Source organism: Helianthus annuus, chromosome 16, assembly GCF_002127325.2.
Source record: "Helianthus annuus cultivar XRQ/B chromosome 16, HanXRQr2.0-SUNRISE, whole genome shotgun sequence".
NCBI classification, from domain to species: domain Eukaryota; kingdom Viridiplantae; phylum Streptophyta; class Magnoliopsida; order Asterales; family Asteraceae; genus Helianthus; species Helianthus annuus.
The window spans coordinates 141,312,509-141,331,851 of NC_035448.2; positions in this window are offsets into that span (position 1 = coordinate 141,312,509).

Sequence of the window (19,343 nt, forward strand, 5' to 3'; positions counted from 1 at the left end):
CATGTTTCGTGGTGTATCTCTCAACAGCCAACGACAAAATGGTTGCGTCATCTTCACCACTTACGATTGTTCCAGGCATGTTGATATATACCTGTAAACAAACCAATTTTTCCGTTCATCTCTCTAAATTTTGAACTAACGGAATGGACTAATCGATATGGGTCGCGTTGCATCAATCTGAAAAATTCTTTACAAACTTGGTTATATGTAATAGGGATGGGATTGGTACAGTACCCGTACCTATACCCGTACCAGTACCGAAAATACCGGTACCGAATTTGAACAAAACTAGGTACCAAATACCGTACCAAATATATAGGTACGGTACGGGTACGAGTACGGGTACTGGTACGGGTATTTTTGGTACAGTACCCGCTTGGTACCATTTTGTTTTTATTTACTTATTGAGCAATTGTACGAGTACTAAATAGGTAAAATTGTCATGAGTACCAATATAGTACGAGTACCAAATAGGTAAAATTGGTACGAGTACCAATACGATACGGGTACCATATAGGTAAAATCAATACAAGTACACTATAAATACCACAATATGAAATAAAACATAATAATAAAAAACTTTTAAAGGTATACATAGAATTCGGTACCAGTACCCGTTTTTACCCGTACCCGTACCAATACCGAAAGTACCGAATACCAAAATCAATAAAACTGGGTACCGATACATGTACCAAATACCTAAAATCGGTACGGGTACGGGTACGGGTACGGTACGGGTACGAGTACGGGTATTTGGGAAAAAAAGCCCATCCCTAATATGTAACACCCCAAAACTCGAATTACTAAATTCGTTAGCATGTTACCATGTTTAAGAAAATGAGATACAATAACTAAGTTATTAAACTTAGTTAAATACCTAATAAATAAGTAAAGGAATGAAACTTGTGGCAATTATGATGGTATGTTAAACTTGAGGGACTTAGGGTGCCAAAATGAAAATTTAATTTATTAAAACAAAATATCACACACACACAAGGTGTGTGTGCATAATATCGATCAGGAGAAAGGAAAGAAGGGTGTAAACCCTAACCCTCAAGAAACCATCAAATTGAAAGGGGATTCAGCCCAATTCTACTGCATGAACAAGGATTCTTGATCTCTCAGCTCTATAAAATCACTTGGTAAGGTGTAATTTATAATTTGATAATCTTGCTATGAAGTGGGTTATGATCAATCCATGAATTTGTATGAAATTGATCATGTATATGCGATAGAATCACCATATAGAACATGAAGTATGCAAGATTCTAAGTAATTTGGTGATTTTAGATGAAACCCACTTGTAGTAGTGAAGGTGATGATATGGATAATTATACATGTTCAATAGTTGTGTAAAATTGATGTATGATGTTGTATGTAATGAGTAATTGTTAGTTAAATTGGGTATAGTATGAAAATTACATGATTCTAGTGGAATTTGATGATCTTGATATGAACTAGTAATATTATGCATAAAATACTTGTCCTATGTGCATAGGAAGTAGTACGCACACCAAGTGTATGATGAAATGCCTAAGTGAAGTTAGGATGTGAGATTTTAGGAAGTGGCTTGACTTATGTGAATGACGTATGATAATGGTGTAATTAGTAGTATACTAACTTAAAGAATGTGCTTTAAATGGAACTAGTACAAGAATTCAGGTTGAATGTATGTGTTGGTCAAGATTAAGCATTAGAGGCTTGTACATTGTGCTTGAACGGGCGATGCTCGCCATGTGTTTTTTAGTAATCACTTAATTGCGATCAAGAAGTGAATGTGTACTAAATGTATAACATATGACCATACTAGTAAAGGATGATGTTATGAATTACGTTAAGTTATCATTGAACAATGTGGTTGACAATTCATGTCGTATGCGTGTTAGTGAAAGTCAGTTTAGATAAGAGCTGAAAAACGTGTGTTAATATGAATGAGCATGAATACTAACATTATTATGGCATGACGGCATGAAAGAATAGGAACCACACTAGCATGGACCAAGCATGGAAGGCTAACGGGACAAAATGAAGCAAGGAAGTGGTTACGAACACGGATGCACAAGGTAAGTGAATTCTGACTCACTTATTAGTATGTATAGGGATTTATTTAATGCTTATAAATGTGAGAAGGTCATGTATGATTAATTAATAAATGGAAATACTAAGGTAGGAATGATTGTCGGGGCTGAAAGTAGCTAGTTACGTCGGAAATAAAATGGTGGAATCGAACGGGTCGAATAATGGCATGAAGGATCTTTATTCCTTTTTCTTATAATTCAGCTTTTGATGTGAGTTATGATGGTAAATGAATCCGTAATTAAATTACGGACGCGCAGAAACAAGAATGTTCACTCAACAGTTCGAACGTTCACTCGTCAGCAAGAATGTCCACTCAACAGTTGGAACGTTCACTCGTCAGCAAGAATGCTCACCCAACAGTTGGAACGTTCACTCGTCAACAAGAATGCTCACCCAACAGTTGGAACGTTCACTCGTCAGCAAGAATGTTCACTCAACAGTTGGAACGTTCACTCGTCAGCAAGAATGTTCACTCAACAGTTGGGACGTTCACTCATCAGCAAGAATGTTCACCCAACAGTTGGAACGTTCACTCGCCAGCAATAATGTTCACTCATGAGCAAGAACATTCACTCAAAGTATGTGTGGGAAAGAAATAAGTTTGGTGATATGTATGTGTATAGATCTACCTACATGTTAGTGACGGAATCCATAGGTAAGCATGAATTTAGAAATGAACATTCACGTAAGTTTGTACGTATGAGACTTATTTATATGGATGTTTGTGACTAGGATATGTTAGTAAAATTATATGGGAATGTAAGTGGTATGTAAGAGCTGGTACGTATGTATGTGTGCGTGTACGAATGTGTGCATGTATATGTAGGTGTATATGTTTGTGTACATGTATGATTTATGAATGTATGCATGTATGGATGTAATATGCTATGAATAAGTAGGAATTAGTATACATATATGAATGCGAGATGTTATAAATGTATGAAGGAATGGTTTCATTATGTTTGGGCATTGACGTTTGCTAATGGTGTGCCTTGAAGTTGAAATGTAATGCAGGTAAAAGAACATCGGGTTCATGAGGTATCGAAGTCGAACTCGGAATGAGAAAATACGAGAGGATAGTTGAATGAATCAAAGTTTATATTGTTGAATGATATTTTATATTAAATTACATGAGAATAATGTCGTATGATGTTGTTAACGACTAATCGTTAAGTTGTATGTGATGTCCACAGGTACTACACGGATTTCTTTTACCACAAACGAAGAGAAGCGGACATAGATCGAGTCAAGAGTAAGGATTGTACGGAAAAGAACGGTCACATAGCTTTGATTATGTAACACCTTAAAGTGTTAGTTGAAAGTGAATGTTGTATATTTCTTTTAGTTAACGTTTGACATTCCGTATTTGAGCCTTCATGTAAGAAATGTGTCTAATAGTGAAAGAAATTTTGTTAGGCTCGTTTTCCGCTGCGTCTTTTCATGGTTATTACGTGTTAGGGTGTTTCAAGTTGGTATCAGAGCCCTGGTTTGAGAGAAATCATGTACAAGGAGGTAAATACTTGAACTCAAACCTGTGTGCTCTTGTGACAAGGAACCCGTACAATCCAAGACTCGATCAAGGCCTAAAGGTAAAAGCGAATGTAAGTATGTATATGAAGGAAACTAATAGTATGTTATGTGTAAGGTAAGCATAACTGCTTGGAAAGGATGATCCATGAATGTGGTCTAGGACCGGCACCAAGGCATGTAATAAGACATATTGACCCAGGTACGTAAATTTAACATGTGGGTGCATGTAATGGTAAAATCTATCAAGTGAAGGAAAATTCTAAATGAAATATAATAATAGAATGGAAATGAAGTTTGAAATTGTTACACGTGCCGAAACCTAATTCTTAGGACATAAGGTAACGATTACACGAAGACACGAAACTAGTATGTGGATTGTGTACCTGGCCAGTACACAAGAAACATATGACGTTCGTGAGACCGTGATAATTGTTACAGGTATGTCCGTTAGAATTAGGAAGTAGGTGGACGTGAGGGTGAAGGGAAATGTAAGACTCTCAGGGATTTGAAAGTACCAAATACACATGAGAAGTATGAATGATATGTTTGAATCCGCGAGACAGATTCGAAACATGAAAGGAATGAAAGTATGAATGATATGTTAGAATCCGCGAGACGGATTCGAAACATGAAAGGAATGAAAGTATGAATGATATGTTAGAATCCGCGAGACGGATTCGAAACATAGAAGGGAATGAATGATAAGAATGAAAAGTTCGAATGTGTAAGTAATTATAGACTAAGCAAGTAAATATTCTTTAAAAAGCGTATATTATCCAAGTTATGTCTTAAACTCATATATATATATATATATATATATATATATGAATGTATATATATATATACAAATATGTTTGTATGCAAGAATGGTTAAAGGGACGAATGAGTCATGTGGGTCAAATGGTAATCGCCATTCAAACCTTGTATTTAATGTTTTGTTTGGACAAGTTTTATGCTTATAGGTAAGCGTAATGAATGGGCATGCATTGCCACAAATTGGAAAGAAATAACCAACACAAGGTATGGATAATGAGTCAGTGGTTTTGACTTTCGCCAGGTATGTATGAAAGATTATGTTTCCGGTAATAGCTTATGGCTTGACTAGAGAGGGATTCAAACGCGAAAGGATGAAAGGTTTGAATCCATTAACGGATTCAAACATAAAAGAATACAAAGAATGAGAGAAATGTAATATGTGTAGGCAAATACAGACCTAATACAAGAGAGTAATATGTAAGAATGAAAAGACTGAAATCCTTAAGTAAGTATAACATAGCGATTAGGCGATGAAAATAGCATTGTCGGGATAACCTTATCGCTTGACTAACGAAATGCATATGTATGTGTAAGTGCATGAGTGAACACGTAAAGGGTAAGTCATAGTTGATTAATAAAACGTAAATAAGTGTACATTAATAGTTGGACTTTCTATAAGTCCAAACAGAGTTGGGATTATTAACTAGAAAGCAAGTAATAGTAAAATAATATGAAAGGTTCAGTTTATTAAACAAGCAAAAACCAACGAAAGTTGTAGTAGCAAGGAAAGCATTAGTTGAGAAGAATATTGAATAAAGATATGTGATAGACATATTGGAAATTAACTCATGAGAGAGTACTACGTAAGCAATGAAATGTATAATGTAGTATGCCTAGTAAGTTAAGGATTTATGGAAGAATATGGGTCAGTTAATACCGAATAAATTGAATAACTGAATGAAAATGATATGTTAAAAACGGTCATATGTTGACCAGTTGTGAACGGGTCAAATAAATGAAAATGTTATGCTAAGGAATGGTCATGTATTGACCCGTTAAGAATGGGTTGAGCGAACTAATGTTTTAAAAGAATTTAGAAAGGGGTAGTATGTAAACAAGTTAATTTGATAAAAGCCGTACTCGAAGAAATTTGAATGATATGTGCTAACCGTTAATGTTACAGATGAGAATGGTGAAATTCTTGGCATGATAAAAGTTGTAGAGTTGATGAAAGGATGCAAGAGCAGGAACTTAATAAATGAATGAATGAAATCAATCCTGATATGGTGGGTACTATGAAGAAGCGGATTGACCCGGCTTACGGATCATTGAATTACGCAATGAAGACGAGGTTAGTAAAATGGTTAACTCATGATTGATAAGTAAGAACTGATAGATAGAATGCTACCCATTAATAAACGAACGGCAAAATAAGTATGGTATAATATGTAATGTATGACCTTTAAAGGTCAATTTAGGAGGGAATTTCAACCCACAATTGTGGTCGTTAAGAGGATATATTAAAATTTTGAGTCAGAAGGTAGGAATGAAACTCTAGGTATAAATGAAACTACGAGAACTATTACTAATGGTGAAATGTACTAGTAAGTTCATATGAACTTCAAATTGTCGTAGTGTAAATCATGGTATTAGACTTTTAGGGTTGCTACTAGTTTGCACACACTAGTTTAAGTACGATAATGTGATGAGCTGAGAATTTAAGAAGAAATGGTTAAAGAATGGAAATGTAAAGTATATGTAGTTGACCGCTTACAAACGGATCAATACGACATAGAAAACATAATGAAGAAATAAGTATAAGTAGTGACTCGTTGTAATGGGTCGCAAGGGATGAAAATTATGATAATGAGGAAAAGGTATGTATTGACCCGTTATGGACGGATCAATTAAGGCAAGTACGATGGGTTATGAAAATGGTCAAAAACTTTGGCCCGTTATGAACGGGTCGGATGGAAAGTATGCTTGATACTAATGGATTTTCTAGAAAATAATGTTCTTAACATTATGATTTAATTAATAGATAACCGATATTAATGAAGTAGGTTTCGGGGACGAAACCTTCTTTAAGGAGGGTAGATTTGTAACACCCCAAAACTCGAATTACTAAATTCGTTAGCATGTTACCATGTTTAAGAAAATGAGATACAATAACTAAGTTATTAAACTTAGTTAAATACCTAATAAATAAGTATAGTTAAATACCTAATAAATAAGTAAAGGAATGAAACTTGTGGCAATTATGATGGTATGTTAAACTTGAGGGACTTAGGGTGCCAAAATGAAAATTTAATTTATTAAAACAAAATATCACACACACACAAGGTGTGTGTGCATAATATCGATCAGGAGAAAGGAAAGAAGGGTGTAAACCCTAACCCTCAAGAAACCATCAAATTGAAAGGGGATTCAGCCCAATTCTACTGCATGAACAAGGATTCTTGATCTCTCAGCTCTATAAAATCACTTGGTAAGGTGTAATTTATGATTTGATAATCTTGCTATGAAGCGGGTTATGATCAATCCATGAATTTGTATGAAATTGATCATGTATATGCGATAGAATCACCATATAGAACATGAACTATGCAAGATTCTAAGTAATTTGGTGATTTTAGATGAAACCCACTTGTAGCAGTGAAGATGATGATATGGATAATTATACATGTTCAATAGTTATGTAAAATTGATGTATGATGTTGTATGTAATGAGTAATTGTTAGTTAAATTGGGTATAGTATGAAAATTACATGATTCTAGTGGAATTTGATGATCTTGATATGAACTAGTAATATTATGCATAAAATACTTGTACTATGTGCATAGGAAGTAGTATGCACACCAAGTGTATGATGAAATGCCTAAGTGAAGTTAGGATGTGAGATTTTAGGAAGTGGCTTGACTTATGTGAATGACGTATGATAATGGTGTAATTAGTAGTATACTAACTAAAAGAATGTGCTTTAAATGGAACTAGTACAAGAATTCAGGTTGAATGTATGTGTTGGTCAAGATTAAGTATTAGAGGCTTGTACATTGTGCTTGAACGGGCGATGCTCGCCATGTGTTTTTTAGTAATCACTGTTGATGCATTTATTGTCTATCGCCTTCGTCAATCCGAGTCGTAGTGAAAAGCCGGAAGGAATCAAGCGCATAATGTCATATTTAGTTAGAAATGGCAAGGTGGCAAACTTGTAATTAGTGTGAACTTTCATTAAATAGCCTTGGCCATATAAATAGGGGATTATGTCACTAGTTTAGTAAGAGATTTTGATAGAAGATTTGGAGAAGACTTGGAGGAGAAGACTTCTAGAGATAGAAAGTAGAGAGAGAAACTATTGTATTTTGTGATTCTTGTACCGTACACGTCAAGTTTAGCAATGGAATCACATTAGTAGTACGTTATCGTGTGTTCGGTCACGTTCGTTCACGGATTCCGCACGTGAAACGTTCGTTACGCAATCGAACGGCGTCAAAACCGGTCCTACAATTGGTATCAGAGCTAGGAGCTCGATTGCTTGATCAAACACATCATTCGTACCAGATTTCAGAGCCAAATCAGATCCGGATTCATTGATTTCTTCATCTTCTACCTACTTTTCACGTTTTTCATCGTTTTTCATCAAATTGAACAGGTAAATACGGTCCGTTTCGTCTGATTTTTGGATATGATGTGCGTTTAGACTCGATCTACAATCCTACCAAGTTTCAGCTCGAAACTCCAAGCCGTTTTGGAGATATTGCAGTTTTTCGGTCCGAATTCGCGTCAAAATTTCAGCTGTGGATCGCTTATGTGGAGCTATTGTGGATCGCTTATTTGAAATTAGCTTGAATCGCTCATAGGTCAAATTCAGAACCGCTTATAGTGTCAAGTGTGAACCGCTCTAAAAAGTGTATATTGTGGATCGCTTTTAAGTCAGATTATGGCCCGCTCTTAAGAAAAATTCAGAACCGCTCATTGTGACAAATATGGATCGCTTATAAGGGTTGAGTGTTGGGTCGCTTATTAGTCACCATCTTCACGTGACTATCTGAGCATAACAGATTGTCAGTTCGGTAAAATCAAACCCAAAGGCCCAATACTTGTTGCCGACCCATGTGACTGAGACATATATTCATTAGTGAAAACAGTTGGCTCAATTACGCTCCTTGAAGTTCACTGCCCCACTAAGTGTTTGTGACCAATCCAAAATCTTTAATTCACTACTTCAGTCATTCACTATTATTGATGTGATTATCAATGTGATTCAAGGGATTTTTACAAGGGGCAAACTCCAAGAAGTTGAAATTGTGTGAATTTTGAACGAAAAACAAATTTTTGAATCAAGTCACTTAACGAAGAAAGTGAGATCAAAATGTTTGATGAAGAAGAAAATTATTATTTTGAGAGATTTAATGATTGGCATCACGGATTTCTAGATGAGGGTTATAGAAAAGTGAGCAAAGATGGATGGGCAAAAAGGTTTAAATATTTTGTGTGTCTGAAAGACGAAACGTTGGATGATCTTAAAGACCGATATAGTGTTTTACTGAATTATCTGAAAGATCATGAGATATATCCGTCAAATGTTGAAAAATTGGAGAAATTTGCAGATGCATTACCGATTGAATGGGGTGAATGTTTGAAGAATTTAAGGGAGAACTCAAATTTTTCAAAACTACCTCTAAATCAATTCATCAGCAAACTTAAAGCTCATGAACTTGAAGTTAGAAAGAAAAAGAAAGATTTGATCAAGTTTTGGAGTATAATGTGCTAGATCTAAGTTCAGATGTGATTGAAGAGATGCACAAAAGAGTTACTAAATGTATCAGGACAAAACATGTGCTGAAATACGATTTCAAACGAGGTTGTTATATTGATAATAATGGAAATCCTTTTGATTTCGTTAAAATGTTCTGTGCAGGTACATTTATAGCGACAGCAGAAGAAACTTCAAAAGCTGAAGAATCGGTGAAGAATGAAACAATGTGCTCAACATGTGACAACTTTAAGACAGACAATGACAAACTCGTGAAAGATATGGCAAGTTTGGCATCTGAAGTCAAAAAGTTGAAAGACGAGAAGCACGTTGTTGAAAATCAGATTCTTATTTTGAAAGAAAATTGTGAGAAGTTGAAAGCTGAAAATGACAAACTGTTGGTTGGTTTTAACAGTTTGACTTTGAAAAATCAAGAATTTGAGGGGCAAGTGAAAATTCTTAAAGATGGGAGAAATGTGTTCAGTAAAAACAATATTGAAAAACAGAAGATGATAAATTCCCATCTTCAGAAGATTGTCGAACTTGAAAAAGAAGGTGAAAGCGCTCAAAAGAGAATCAAAGAGTTGGTAAAAGAGCTTGAAAACAAACAGAAATCTTCAGAAGCGTTAGATTTCTGGATTAAGCTTGAAAACAAGAATCTGAAAGCGAATGAATCAAAATTTCAGGAACAGATAAAAGTTTTGATAAATGAAAAGTCTGTTCTTGAAAATTTGAAGAATAATAATGAGAAAACAATCAAGTCTCATTTTGGGAGAATATCTCAGCTTGAAAGTGAAGCTGAGAATTCGAGGAACAAAATTGATGAACTTCAGAAGAAATTGATAGGTTTTGTGACTAAATCTGACAGTTTGAATTTTCCCTGTCCAAAACCAATCATTTCAGTTCCGATAAGTGAAAATGTTACAAACTTTGACAAAGTCAAAGTTGAAGATTGTGATGAGAAAACTGATGATGAAAATGAGAAATTTTATTCAGCAGATGAGTCTGAGACAGAGTCTGATGCTGAAATTAAGAAAAAGAAAACAATTTCAAAATTAAGAGGAAAATTTCAGAAAACTGTTTTGCAATCGACTGAAAAGGGAGAATGCTCTAAGCAAAAACCTGTGAAGAAGATTGTAGAACAGAAACAAAAATTTAAAAATGAAGAAAAAAACTCATCAGTACGATCATCCAATCAAAAGAAAAAAACACGTAAAGTAGAAAATGAAAATTCAAAATTTGTTGTGTGCAGGACGAACCACAGTGCTAAAGCGTCAAAACCAGCAAATTTGAGGAATGAGTACCACCAGGCCAAACAATGTTACGATTTGAATGTTTGGTACAACGGTGGTAACTGGTATGATAACAGGGTGTGCTACAGCTGCGGATATCAGGGGCATATTGCTGTTAACTGCCAATACTGGAGTTATGAGACCAGGAGGTGCTATAATTGCAATATCAAAGGTCACATTGCCAGAGATTGCCCAAGAAGATCGAATGACAGATTGAGGGCTAATTCTCAGAAAATGGCAAAGAAGATACCAGTCGTTGTCAAGCCCAAAGAATTGAAAGCTTCGGGTCAAAACGTCAAAGAACAGTCAATTCAGGAAAAGAAAGTTAAACTTTCACAGGGGCAGAAAGACAGACTGAGGAAAAAGAGAAAGAAAGCGAGAGAATATCTCGAAAAGATTTTGTCCTCGGGTTCACCCGACAGCTCGAAGAAGAGTTCTGATGAATCAACTTCCTCGGCTGCAAAGTCAAGCAAGATGAATTCTTCAGATACAAATCTGAGGACTAAAGATGATAAGAAGAAGAAGAAAGCGAAGTTTTCACTTCCTGGCGATGAATTTGTTTCTTCGAAAACAAAGGAGCCACATGTCGGCGATGAATCTGATTCAGTAAAGTCAGACAAGCCACATTCAGGCAATGATTCTGGTTCGTCAAAGCCAGAGGAGCCATTGGTTGAGGTAAAATTGTCGAAAACACCCAAGGCTGGTCGGGCTTGGGTGGATCTTTTTAAATGAAAAACCTGACTTGCCGGAGCTCCCAGGTTTGTAAGAGTGGAGCATGAATCGGCATTTTTTTAAATCTGTGTTTGAAGATTTTGCAGGAATTGCCGGAGATCCCAAGATGGTATCGTGGATCATGAATCGGCATCTTTCTTGAATTTTATTCGGTAACGTCAATCATGCAAACGGTAAAGAGGTTTGGTTGTGTTTGTGAATGTTTTACAAGTGGTATAGAGGATTCTGGACTGCATATGGTAAATCAAGGACATTAACTTGTACTTGGATTTTCCTACTTTTGTGTAGAAAACAAGATGATGAAGTAACCCCGTACCTAAACTGTTTGGTAAACAAACTAAGTTTTCCGGAAAAGCCATTTTGATTAAAACAAACTTAAGTGTTTTGAAATCACAATGGGAAAATAGTTTGTTGTGAGGGGGAGTTCTGATTGTTTATGCCAGGTGGATAGAGAATTGAAGTGATTCTCATCAGGTTGTCAAGTTTGTACAGTTTGTTTCAAATTTTCTCAGAAAATCAAAATTGAAACATATTTTGATTTTAGGGGGAGAAAAATTTTAAAAAAAAATAGAAAATTTGAAAATGTCAAAAACATTGAAAAAGTTAAAACGAGTTTTGTTGTGAAAAAGAGGAAATGATAGTAAATCAGTGGACTATCACAGCACGCTAAAGAAATGTAATGTCAAATGTGATAAACGGTCTCACTGATGATGTGACGATAGGTTTTTGTACATTTAGTAGATTTATTCGGGATATAAACCTAAAATTTCAAACTTATGAAATTCGTGGGGAACACTACTTGGATATATAGGTAACCCCTGAAATCTCGTTTGAAAGGTCTCGTATTCTGATATACTAGGTGTTTATACTCTATGATGTCTGGGGTATTATTCCGGGACTTCTGCTGAACGGTAGTTCTGACCTAGTCCTTGGCTAATACTTTCCGCAAAATGCTTGAAACATAGCATAAAGCCCTCAGTTGATTAGACAATAAAATTGATAATCATCTGTGGTAGCTGAAAAGATCCTCTAAAGGGGACACACTGCTAAGTCGAAGCTGATATCTCTCTGCTGAACGGAAGTTCTGACCTGAGATCCCTCAGTTCTCGCATCTTTCCCCTAATTTATGTACAGACATCATTGTAGTGTTCATACCTGTAAGACTGAATATTGGGATTCTGGATACGGGAGTATATTCAAGAGGTGGGACACATGAATTGAACTAAGTTCATAAAATACCTAAATAGTATCCTGAATAGATTGAAAATTGTATGAAAATTTAAGAGGACAATTATATCGTCAATCTACGTGAATCGTTTAGAACTTAAAACGATTAAAAGCTTAACGGTGCTTGTGTTATGTCTCAAAAACTGATATGATCCTCTTGCACAAACTCACAAAAATATGTTTGTTTTGCATTTAAATTTCTGTCTTTGCATTTATGTTTCATATTTTCAAAAATCCAAAAAGATTTTCGACAACTGATGTTGGAGAGCTGATTTTCAAAATCTCAAAGGCTAAACTTGATGAACATACAGGTTGGTTAAGACATTTGAAATGTTTAAAATGATTCATTAATTTTTTTTAATTTGAATTAGAAATTGAAATGTTTCAAATTTGTGTTTAGTGTTTAATTTGTAAAAATTCTCAAATGATTTGTTGATTCATTACGTTGAATCACAATTTTATTTGTTTGTGATAGAGTGTTTGAGATGTATGCAGATGATGCAAATGATCAGCTGAACAGAGAGAAGTCAGGAGATAATTTCTATGGTGGTAACAAATCCCAGATGTCTATCCTAACAGGGTGATAGGGGAAGTCTGATGAAAGTTATAGCCAAAGAAAGAAAGATCCAGGCAGAATTTCTGAAGAAGACCAAGCTATATCCGAGAATGTCATGTTGAAGACTCTCACTGAAGATTCCGTCAACATTCAATCTGTTGATACGCAAAGCCAGGTGTCGATCCCAAAAGCACGGAAGCTTGACGCAAGGGGGAGCCTGAAGATTCTGAAGAAAGAGAGCAACGGAAGCTGAAGACAGATCCACCGGGATTCTGTTCAAGCAAGAGGAACTCAAGAGAGAAAGTCAAGTCGCTACGAGTTTCACTACGAGATTGACTACGGCAATATCCAAGGGGGAGATTGTTGATGCATTTATTGTCTATCGCCTTCGTCAATCCGAGTCGTAGTGAAAAGTCGGAAGGAATCAAGCGCATAATGTCATATTTAGTTAGAAATGGCAAGGTGGCAAACTTGTAATTAGTGTGAACTTTCATTAAATAGCCTTGACCATATAAATAGGGGATTATGTCACTAGTTTAGTAAGAGATTTTGATAGAAGATTTGGAGAAGATTTGGAGAAGACTTGGAGGAGAAGACTTCTAGAGAGAGAAAGTAGAGAGAGAAAGTATTGTATTTTGTGATTCTTGTACCGTACACGTCAAGTTTAGCAATGGAATCACATTAGTAGTACGTTATCGTGTGTTCGGTCACGTTCGTTCACGGATTCCGCACGTGAAACGTTCGTTACGCAATCGAACGGCGTCAAAACCGGTCCTACAATCACTTAATTGCGATCAAGAAGTGAATGTGTACTAAATGTATAACATATGACCATACTAGTAAAGGATGATGTTATGAATTACGTTAAGTTATCTAATTGAACAATGTGGTTGACAATTCATGTCGTATGCGTGTTAGTGAAAGTCAGTTTAGATAAGAGCTGAAAAACGTGTATTAATATGAATGAGCATGAATACTAACATTATTATGGCATGACGGCATGAAAGAATAGGAACCACACTAGCATGGACCGAGCATGGAAGGCTAACGGGTCAAAATGAAGCAAGGAAGTGGTTACGAACAAGGATGCACAAGGTAAGTGAATTCTGACTCACTTATTAGTACGTATAGGGATTTATTTAATGCTTATAAATGTGAGAAGGTCATGTATGATTAATTAATAAATGGAAATACTAAGGTAGGAATGATTGTCGGGGCTGAAAGTAGCTAGTTACGTCGGAAATAAAATGGTGGAATCGAACGGGTCGAATAATGGCATGAAGGATCTTTATTCCCTTTTCTTATAATTCAGCTTTTGATGTGAGTTATGATGGTAAACGAATCCGTAATTAAATTACGGACGCGCAGAAACAAGAATGTTCACTCAACAGTTCAAACGTTCACTCGTCAGCAAGAATGTTCACTCAACAGTTGGAACATTCACTCGTCAGCAACAATGCTCACCCAACAGTTGGAACGTTCACTCGTCAGCAAGAATGCTCACCAAACAGTTGGAACGTTCACTCGTCAGCAAGAATGCTCACTCAACAGTTGGAACGTTCACTCGTCAGCAAGAATGTTCACCCAACAGTTGGAACGTTCAGTCGTCAGCAAGAATGTTCACCCAACAGTTGGAACGTTCACTCGCCAGCAATAATGTTCACCCAACAGTTGAAATGTTCACTCATGAGCAAGAACATTCACTCAAAGTATGTGTGGGAAAGAAATAAGTTTGGTGATATGTATGTGTATAGATCTACCTACATGTTAGTGACGGAATCCGTAGGTAAGCATGAATAGAAATGAACATGCACGTAAGTTTGTACGTATGAGACTTATTTATATGGATGTTTGTGACTAGGATATGTTAGTAAAATTATATGGGAATGTAAGAGCCGGTACGTATGTATGTGTGCGTGTATGAATGTGTGCATATATATGTAGGTGTATATGTTTGTGTACATGTATGATTTATGAATGTATGCATGTATGGATGTAATATGCTATGAATATGTAGGAATTAGTATACATATATGAATACGAGATGTTATAAATGTATGAAGGAATGGTTTAATTATGTTTGGGCATTGACGTTTGCTAATGGTGTGCCTTGAAGTTGAAATGTAATGCAGGTAAAAGAACATCGGGTTCATGAGGTATCGAAGTCGAACTCGGAATGAGAAAATACGAGAGGATAGTTGAATGAATCAAAGTTTATATTGTTGAATGATATTTGATATTAAATTACATGAGAATAATGTCGTATGATGTTGTTAACGACTAATCGTTAAGTTGTATGTGATGTCCACAGGTACTACACGGATTTCTTTTACCACAAACGAAGAGAAGCGGACATAGATCGAGTCAAGAGTAAGGATTGTACGGAAAAGAACGGTCACATAGCTTTGATTATGTAACACCTTAAAGTGTTAGTTGAAAGTGAATGTTGTATATTTCTTTTAGTTAACGTTTGACATTCCGTATTTGGGCCTTCATGTAAGAAATGTGTCTAATAGTGAAAGAAATTTTGTTAGGCTCGTTTTCCGCTGCATCTTTTCATGGTTATTACGTGTTACGGTGTTTCATTATAAAAGCCTTCAGATTTTCAGTTGTTGGCTACAAATTAAAATTTAAAATATAATAATTCTTTAGAAACAAAATACAAATATTATTACTTTATTTAAAAATAATATTAAAAAATATACCTAAAATCGGATCGCTAGAAGCTTTAACCCTAGCTCGTGCAAGCGCTTCCAACTCGTCCGGGGTCCAAGGAATGCTTTCCGCCTTCCCGCTTCCCTTTTCTTGATCTCTTAGAGCTCGTTCTTTCCCTTCTTTGTCTTCGTGGTTTGTGGTTGTGTTTCGGGTATAACACCGTCATCCGCGGCTAAAGAAACGAATCGTGCTCGGATGCGGTTTGAGTCAATGGTTGGAATGACGACATTTATAGGCCTTGTAGTTGCATTTGCATAGCATGGTGATGTCGTTGGTATTGCATTTGCCAAGGGTTTTGAGATTGACTAAAACCGCCAAACGTAAACGGCTCAGTGTCGTGTTGTATACGAATGGGGGTTGGGTCAAAGGAGTAGCGGGTGTGTTTAGAAAGCATGGGGGCGGGTTCGGTCGTCTTGGATACATAATTTTTTTGGATGTTGAAAATGGATTTGAGATTGGTTAAGGATAAATGGAATGAGATTGATAAAGATGAAAGTGGGGTATAAATAGGTTTTTTTAAATTATTATTATTATTATTATTATTATTATTATTATTATTATTATTATTTTGAAAAGTGACCGTTTTCAACTGTCACTAACCCAACAATAAAAAAAAATTGAGGCTCAGGGGTGGACGGACAAATTCCCTAATTGCACCGAAGGTTCCCTGTCGGGGTCCCCCTCCACGCCTGCACCTCAGCTTCTTGTTCTAATACCATACTGAACGGTCTTAGGAAAAAAGAAGATTATATATATTAATTTGAATTCGCGATGAATAGTGTTTTTAATTTTTTAAATATTGTTTATAAGTTTTTTAATAAAAGATTATTTATCCTTTAGTTTATTTTTTAGTAACTTGCTCATGTTGGTTTTTTTAATCTAACTCTGTAACTATACTTTTTAAATATTGTGATATAAATTTTCATGAAAATGGATATCGTGCCGCTATCATACCAAATAAAACCGGAACCGACGATGTATAGTATTTACATATTTTATTCAAAACAACATATCTTTTTGTATTGTATATTATACGAGTGTCGATAACAATATTAAAAAAAATGTATTTTTTATTGTAAACTATATGTGTCTCGATATGTGACGAATCTAATTGATTTCGACCAAATAACATTGTAAACTATACGAGTCTCGATATGTAACGAATCTAATCGATTACGGTACCGATATGGCGATATCGACAATGTCAAAAACCGGTATTCGTTTTTAAGGTTTTTGATTGATGTAAAAGATGCAATAATATCATGACTTTATTTCTTTAGTTTTCTCTTTCAATTACTATAGCGAGTATCGATTTTGAAACGAACTCAACTAAACTGATACTAACTGAGTAACCGCCGCATAGCGCGTGAGAAAACCAACTAGTTTACATTATTCGAGTCTTTAGAAGAATTCAATAGTCATGAATTTATATTAGGCAAAAGAAGAATCTACATTAATCGAGACTCTTTAGAAGAACTCAAGAAGAATATTGAAAAATCTCAAAGTGGCTTTTTTAATTTCTGAATAATATATTGGATACCATGAGAATATGGTGTTTCTATAGAATAGTTTATATCCATTAGATTGAAAAGATCCTATCCATCTATTTCATATGTGAATACATATGTAAAGGAGGATGTCTCATTTGTCCAACCAATCTGGTGTACTCACTTATAGCAAGTCATTTCACATTTATATATGGAAGCTACTTCTATAACTTATTTCTCTTGCTTGTGAGGAGAGAAATTAGTTCAAAAGCTAAGTGTTGCTTATAATAATAAATTTGTTAGAATAATGTTTGTTATTTAAAAAGTGGCGATCTTTATATAGTCTAAAGAGCATTCATAATGAAGTGTGCAACTAAGCATTTCCATCTCTATCTTTAAAATTTAGAGTATTTTTGTTATTTGTTTTCTTGTTTTCATCTCTTTCTCTAAAGTTTAAAAAGTAAGCTACATTTAATTTTCTTATATGTATATTTACTATTCACATATTCAAAATTTAAATATTGTATCTAAAGTATTTTGGTTAAAATTTTAAATGTAAGAAGTAGAATAAAATAATAATTAAAAAATTAGAAGTTAGAAGGAGAATAAAATAATAATTACAGAGAATACTAAATCAGGATAAAAATGTAAGAAGGAGAATAAAATAATAATTAAAAAAATTAAATGTAAGAAGGAGAATAAAAAAAATAATTAAAAAGAATATTAAATCGGGATAAAAAATGGAATATAAAATGCTTTAAGAATGTAAACAGAATTTATATATAAAATTAAATTAAAAAATAGTTAAATTTTGTTTGTGCTGTATTATGGTTTCAAAAAATTGTTATTTGTCTCCACCAAACTAACACAATTAACCTTTAGTGTTAAACCTCCCCAACATGAGGGTTATATTTGTCTTTTTTTTTTTCTATTTTAACCCTTCCTTCCCTTGTACATATGAATACGAAGAAATAGACAACACAAAACTATTATGTTGATCGTCATTCTCAAGTAGTGGATGTTCCTCTTTAGTTGGTTCATGGGGCAGCTAACGAGTTCAATGCACATGAGTATTACGTAAAGTTTTCACCAAAATCATGCTTATTTAGGTGTGTTTTAGTGTGACAAGCTTTTAATGGGAATTCATTAGGCAAATTATACAAAAGTCTTTGTATAATTTAGAGTATAAGTGCCAAATAAATCAATGTATCAAACTTTGGGGTATTATGTTGAAGAGAGAAATTAATATATGGACGGGTTAGGAATGGAAAGAACCAAAGGTTTTTTTACAACTTCTTCTTCATCGACTTAGTCTACCGATACCGGTTGACCAACTTCTTGTTTACCTGATTCAAAGTACTATGGAACATCAGTAGGAGTTAAAGCCTTACATATAAGGTCTGCATTTTCAGCCGCAAGAAGTCCATTTAAGTACATGGTGATTTCTCATGAACTTTGACTTCATGATATCGTTATTTTATTCTTATCATCGTTTCTTCATGAGACTCTATCAAACTTGATGAGAGAGTCAGCACAATGTCATTCAACTTTGCGATTCAAGGCCTTAGGTTTATGTAATTTATGTCTTACATTTGTGTATATTTTATAGTCTTTTACTTTCTGTTTTTAAACAGAGGAAATTGGTCTCATGGATATAATGAAGTTTATGTATAGAAACAATTTGACATTTACAACTGCTCTCGATGTGCTTAATGTACTAATGGCTGCTGACAAAATTGATGGTGCTTCATGCATGAGACATTGTAGTCTTTTATTAAGAAATTGATGTGGTCAAACGGTATTAATGAAACTAGCTAAATTTTAACCTAATTTTAGACACTCTAAGCTTTAAATTTATAAACTTAGACTCTGTCTAAATCTAAACCACACAACCAAAAAGTGTACCGATCGGTGTAGTAAGCGCAAATAAGTCCGAGTATCGTACCCACAAGACTGTACTGATTACGTTTACTAGACTTGACTCACTTATCTAAGATTGACACGACTTAATTTGTTTTGTTGTTTGGGGGGGGGGGGGTTTACTAATGACCTAATGCAACTAATTATAAAACTAACTAATAGCCAAACTAAGATACAGACTGAGACATTGGATTGATTTAGATGATGGTAAGGACACTACCTAGGTTGGAATCCTACATGACATGTATTAGTTTTCTATTGGTATAACAATGTTAGGGAACTAGGAACTTGA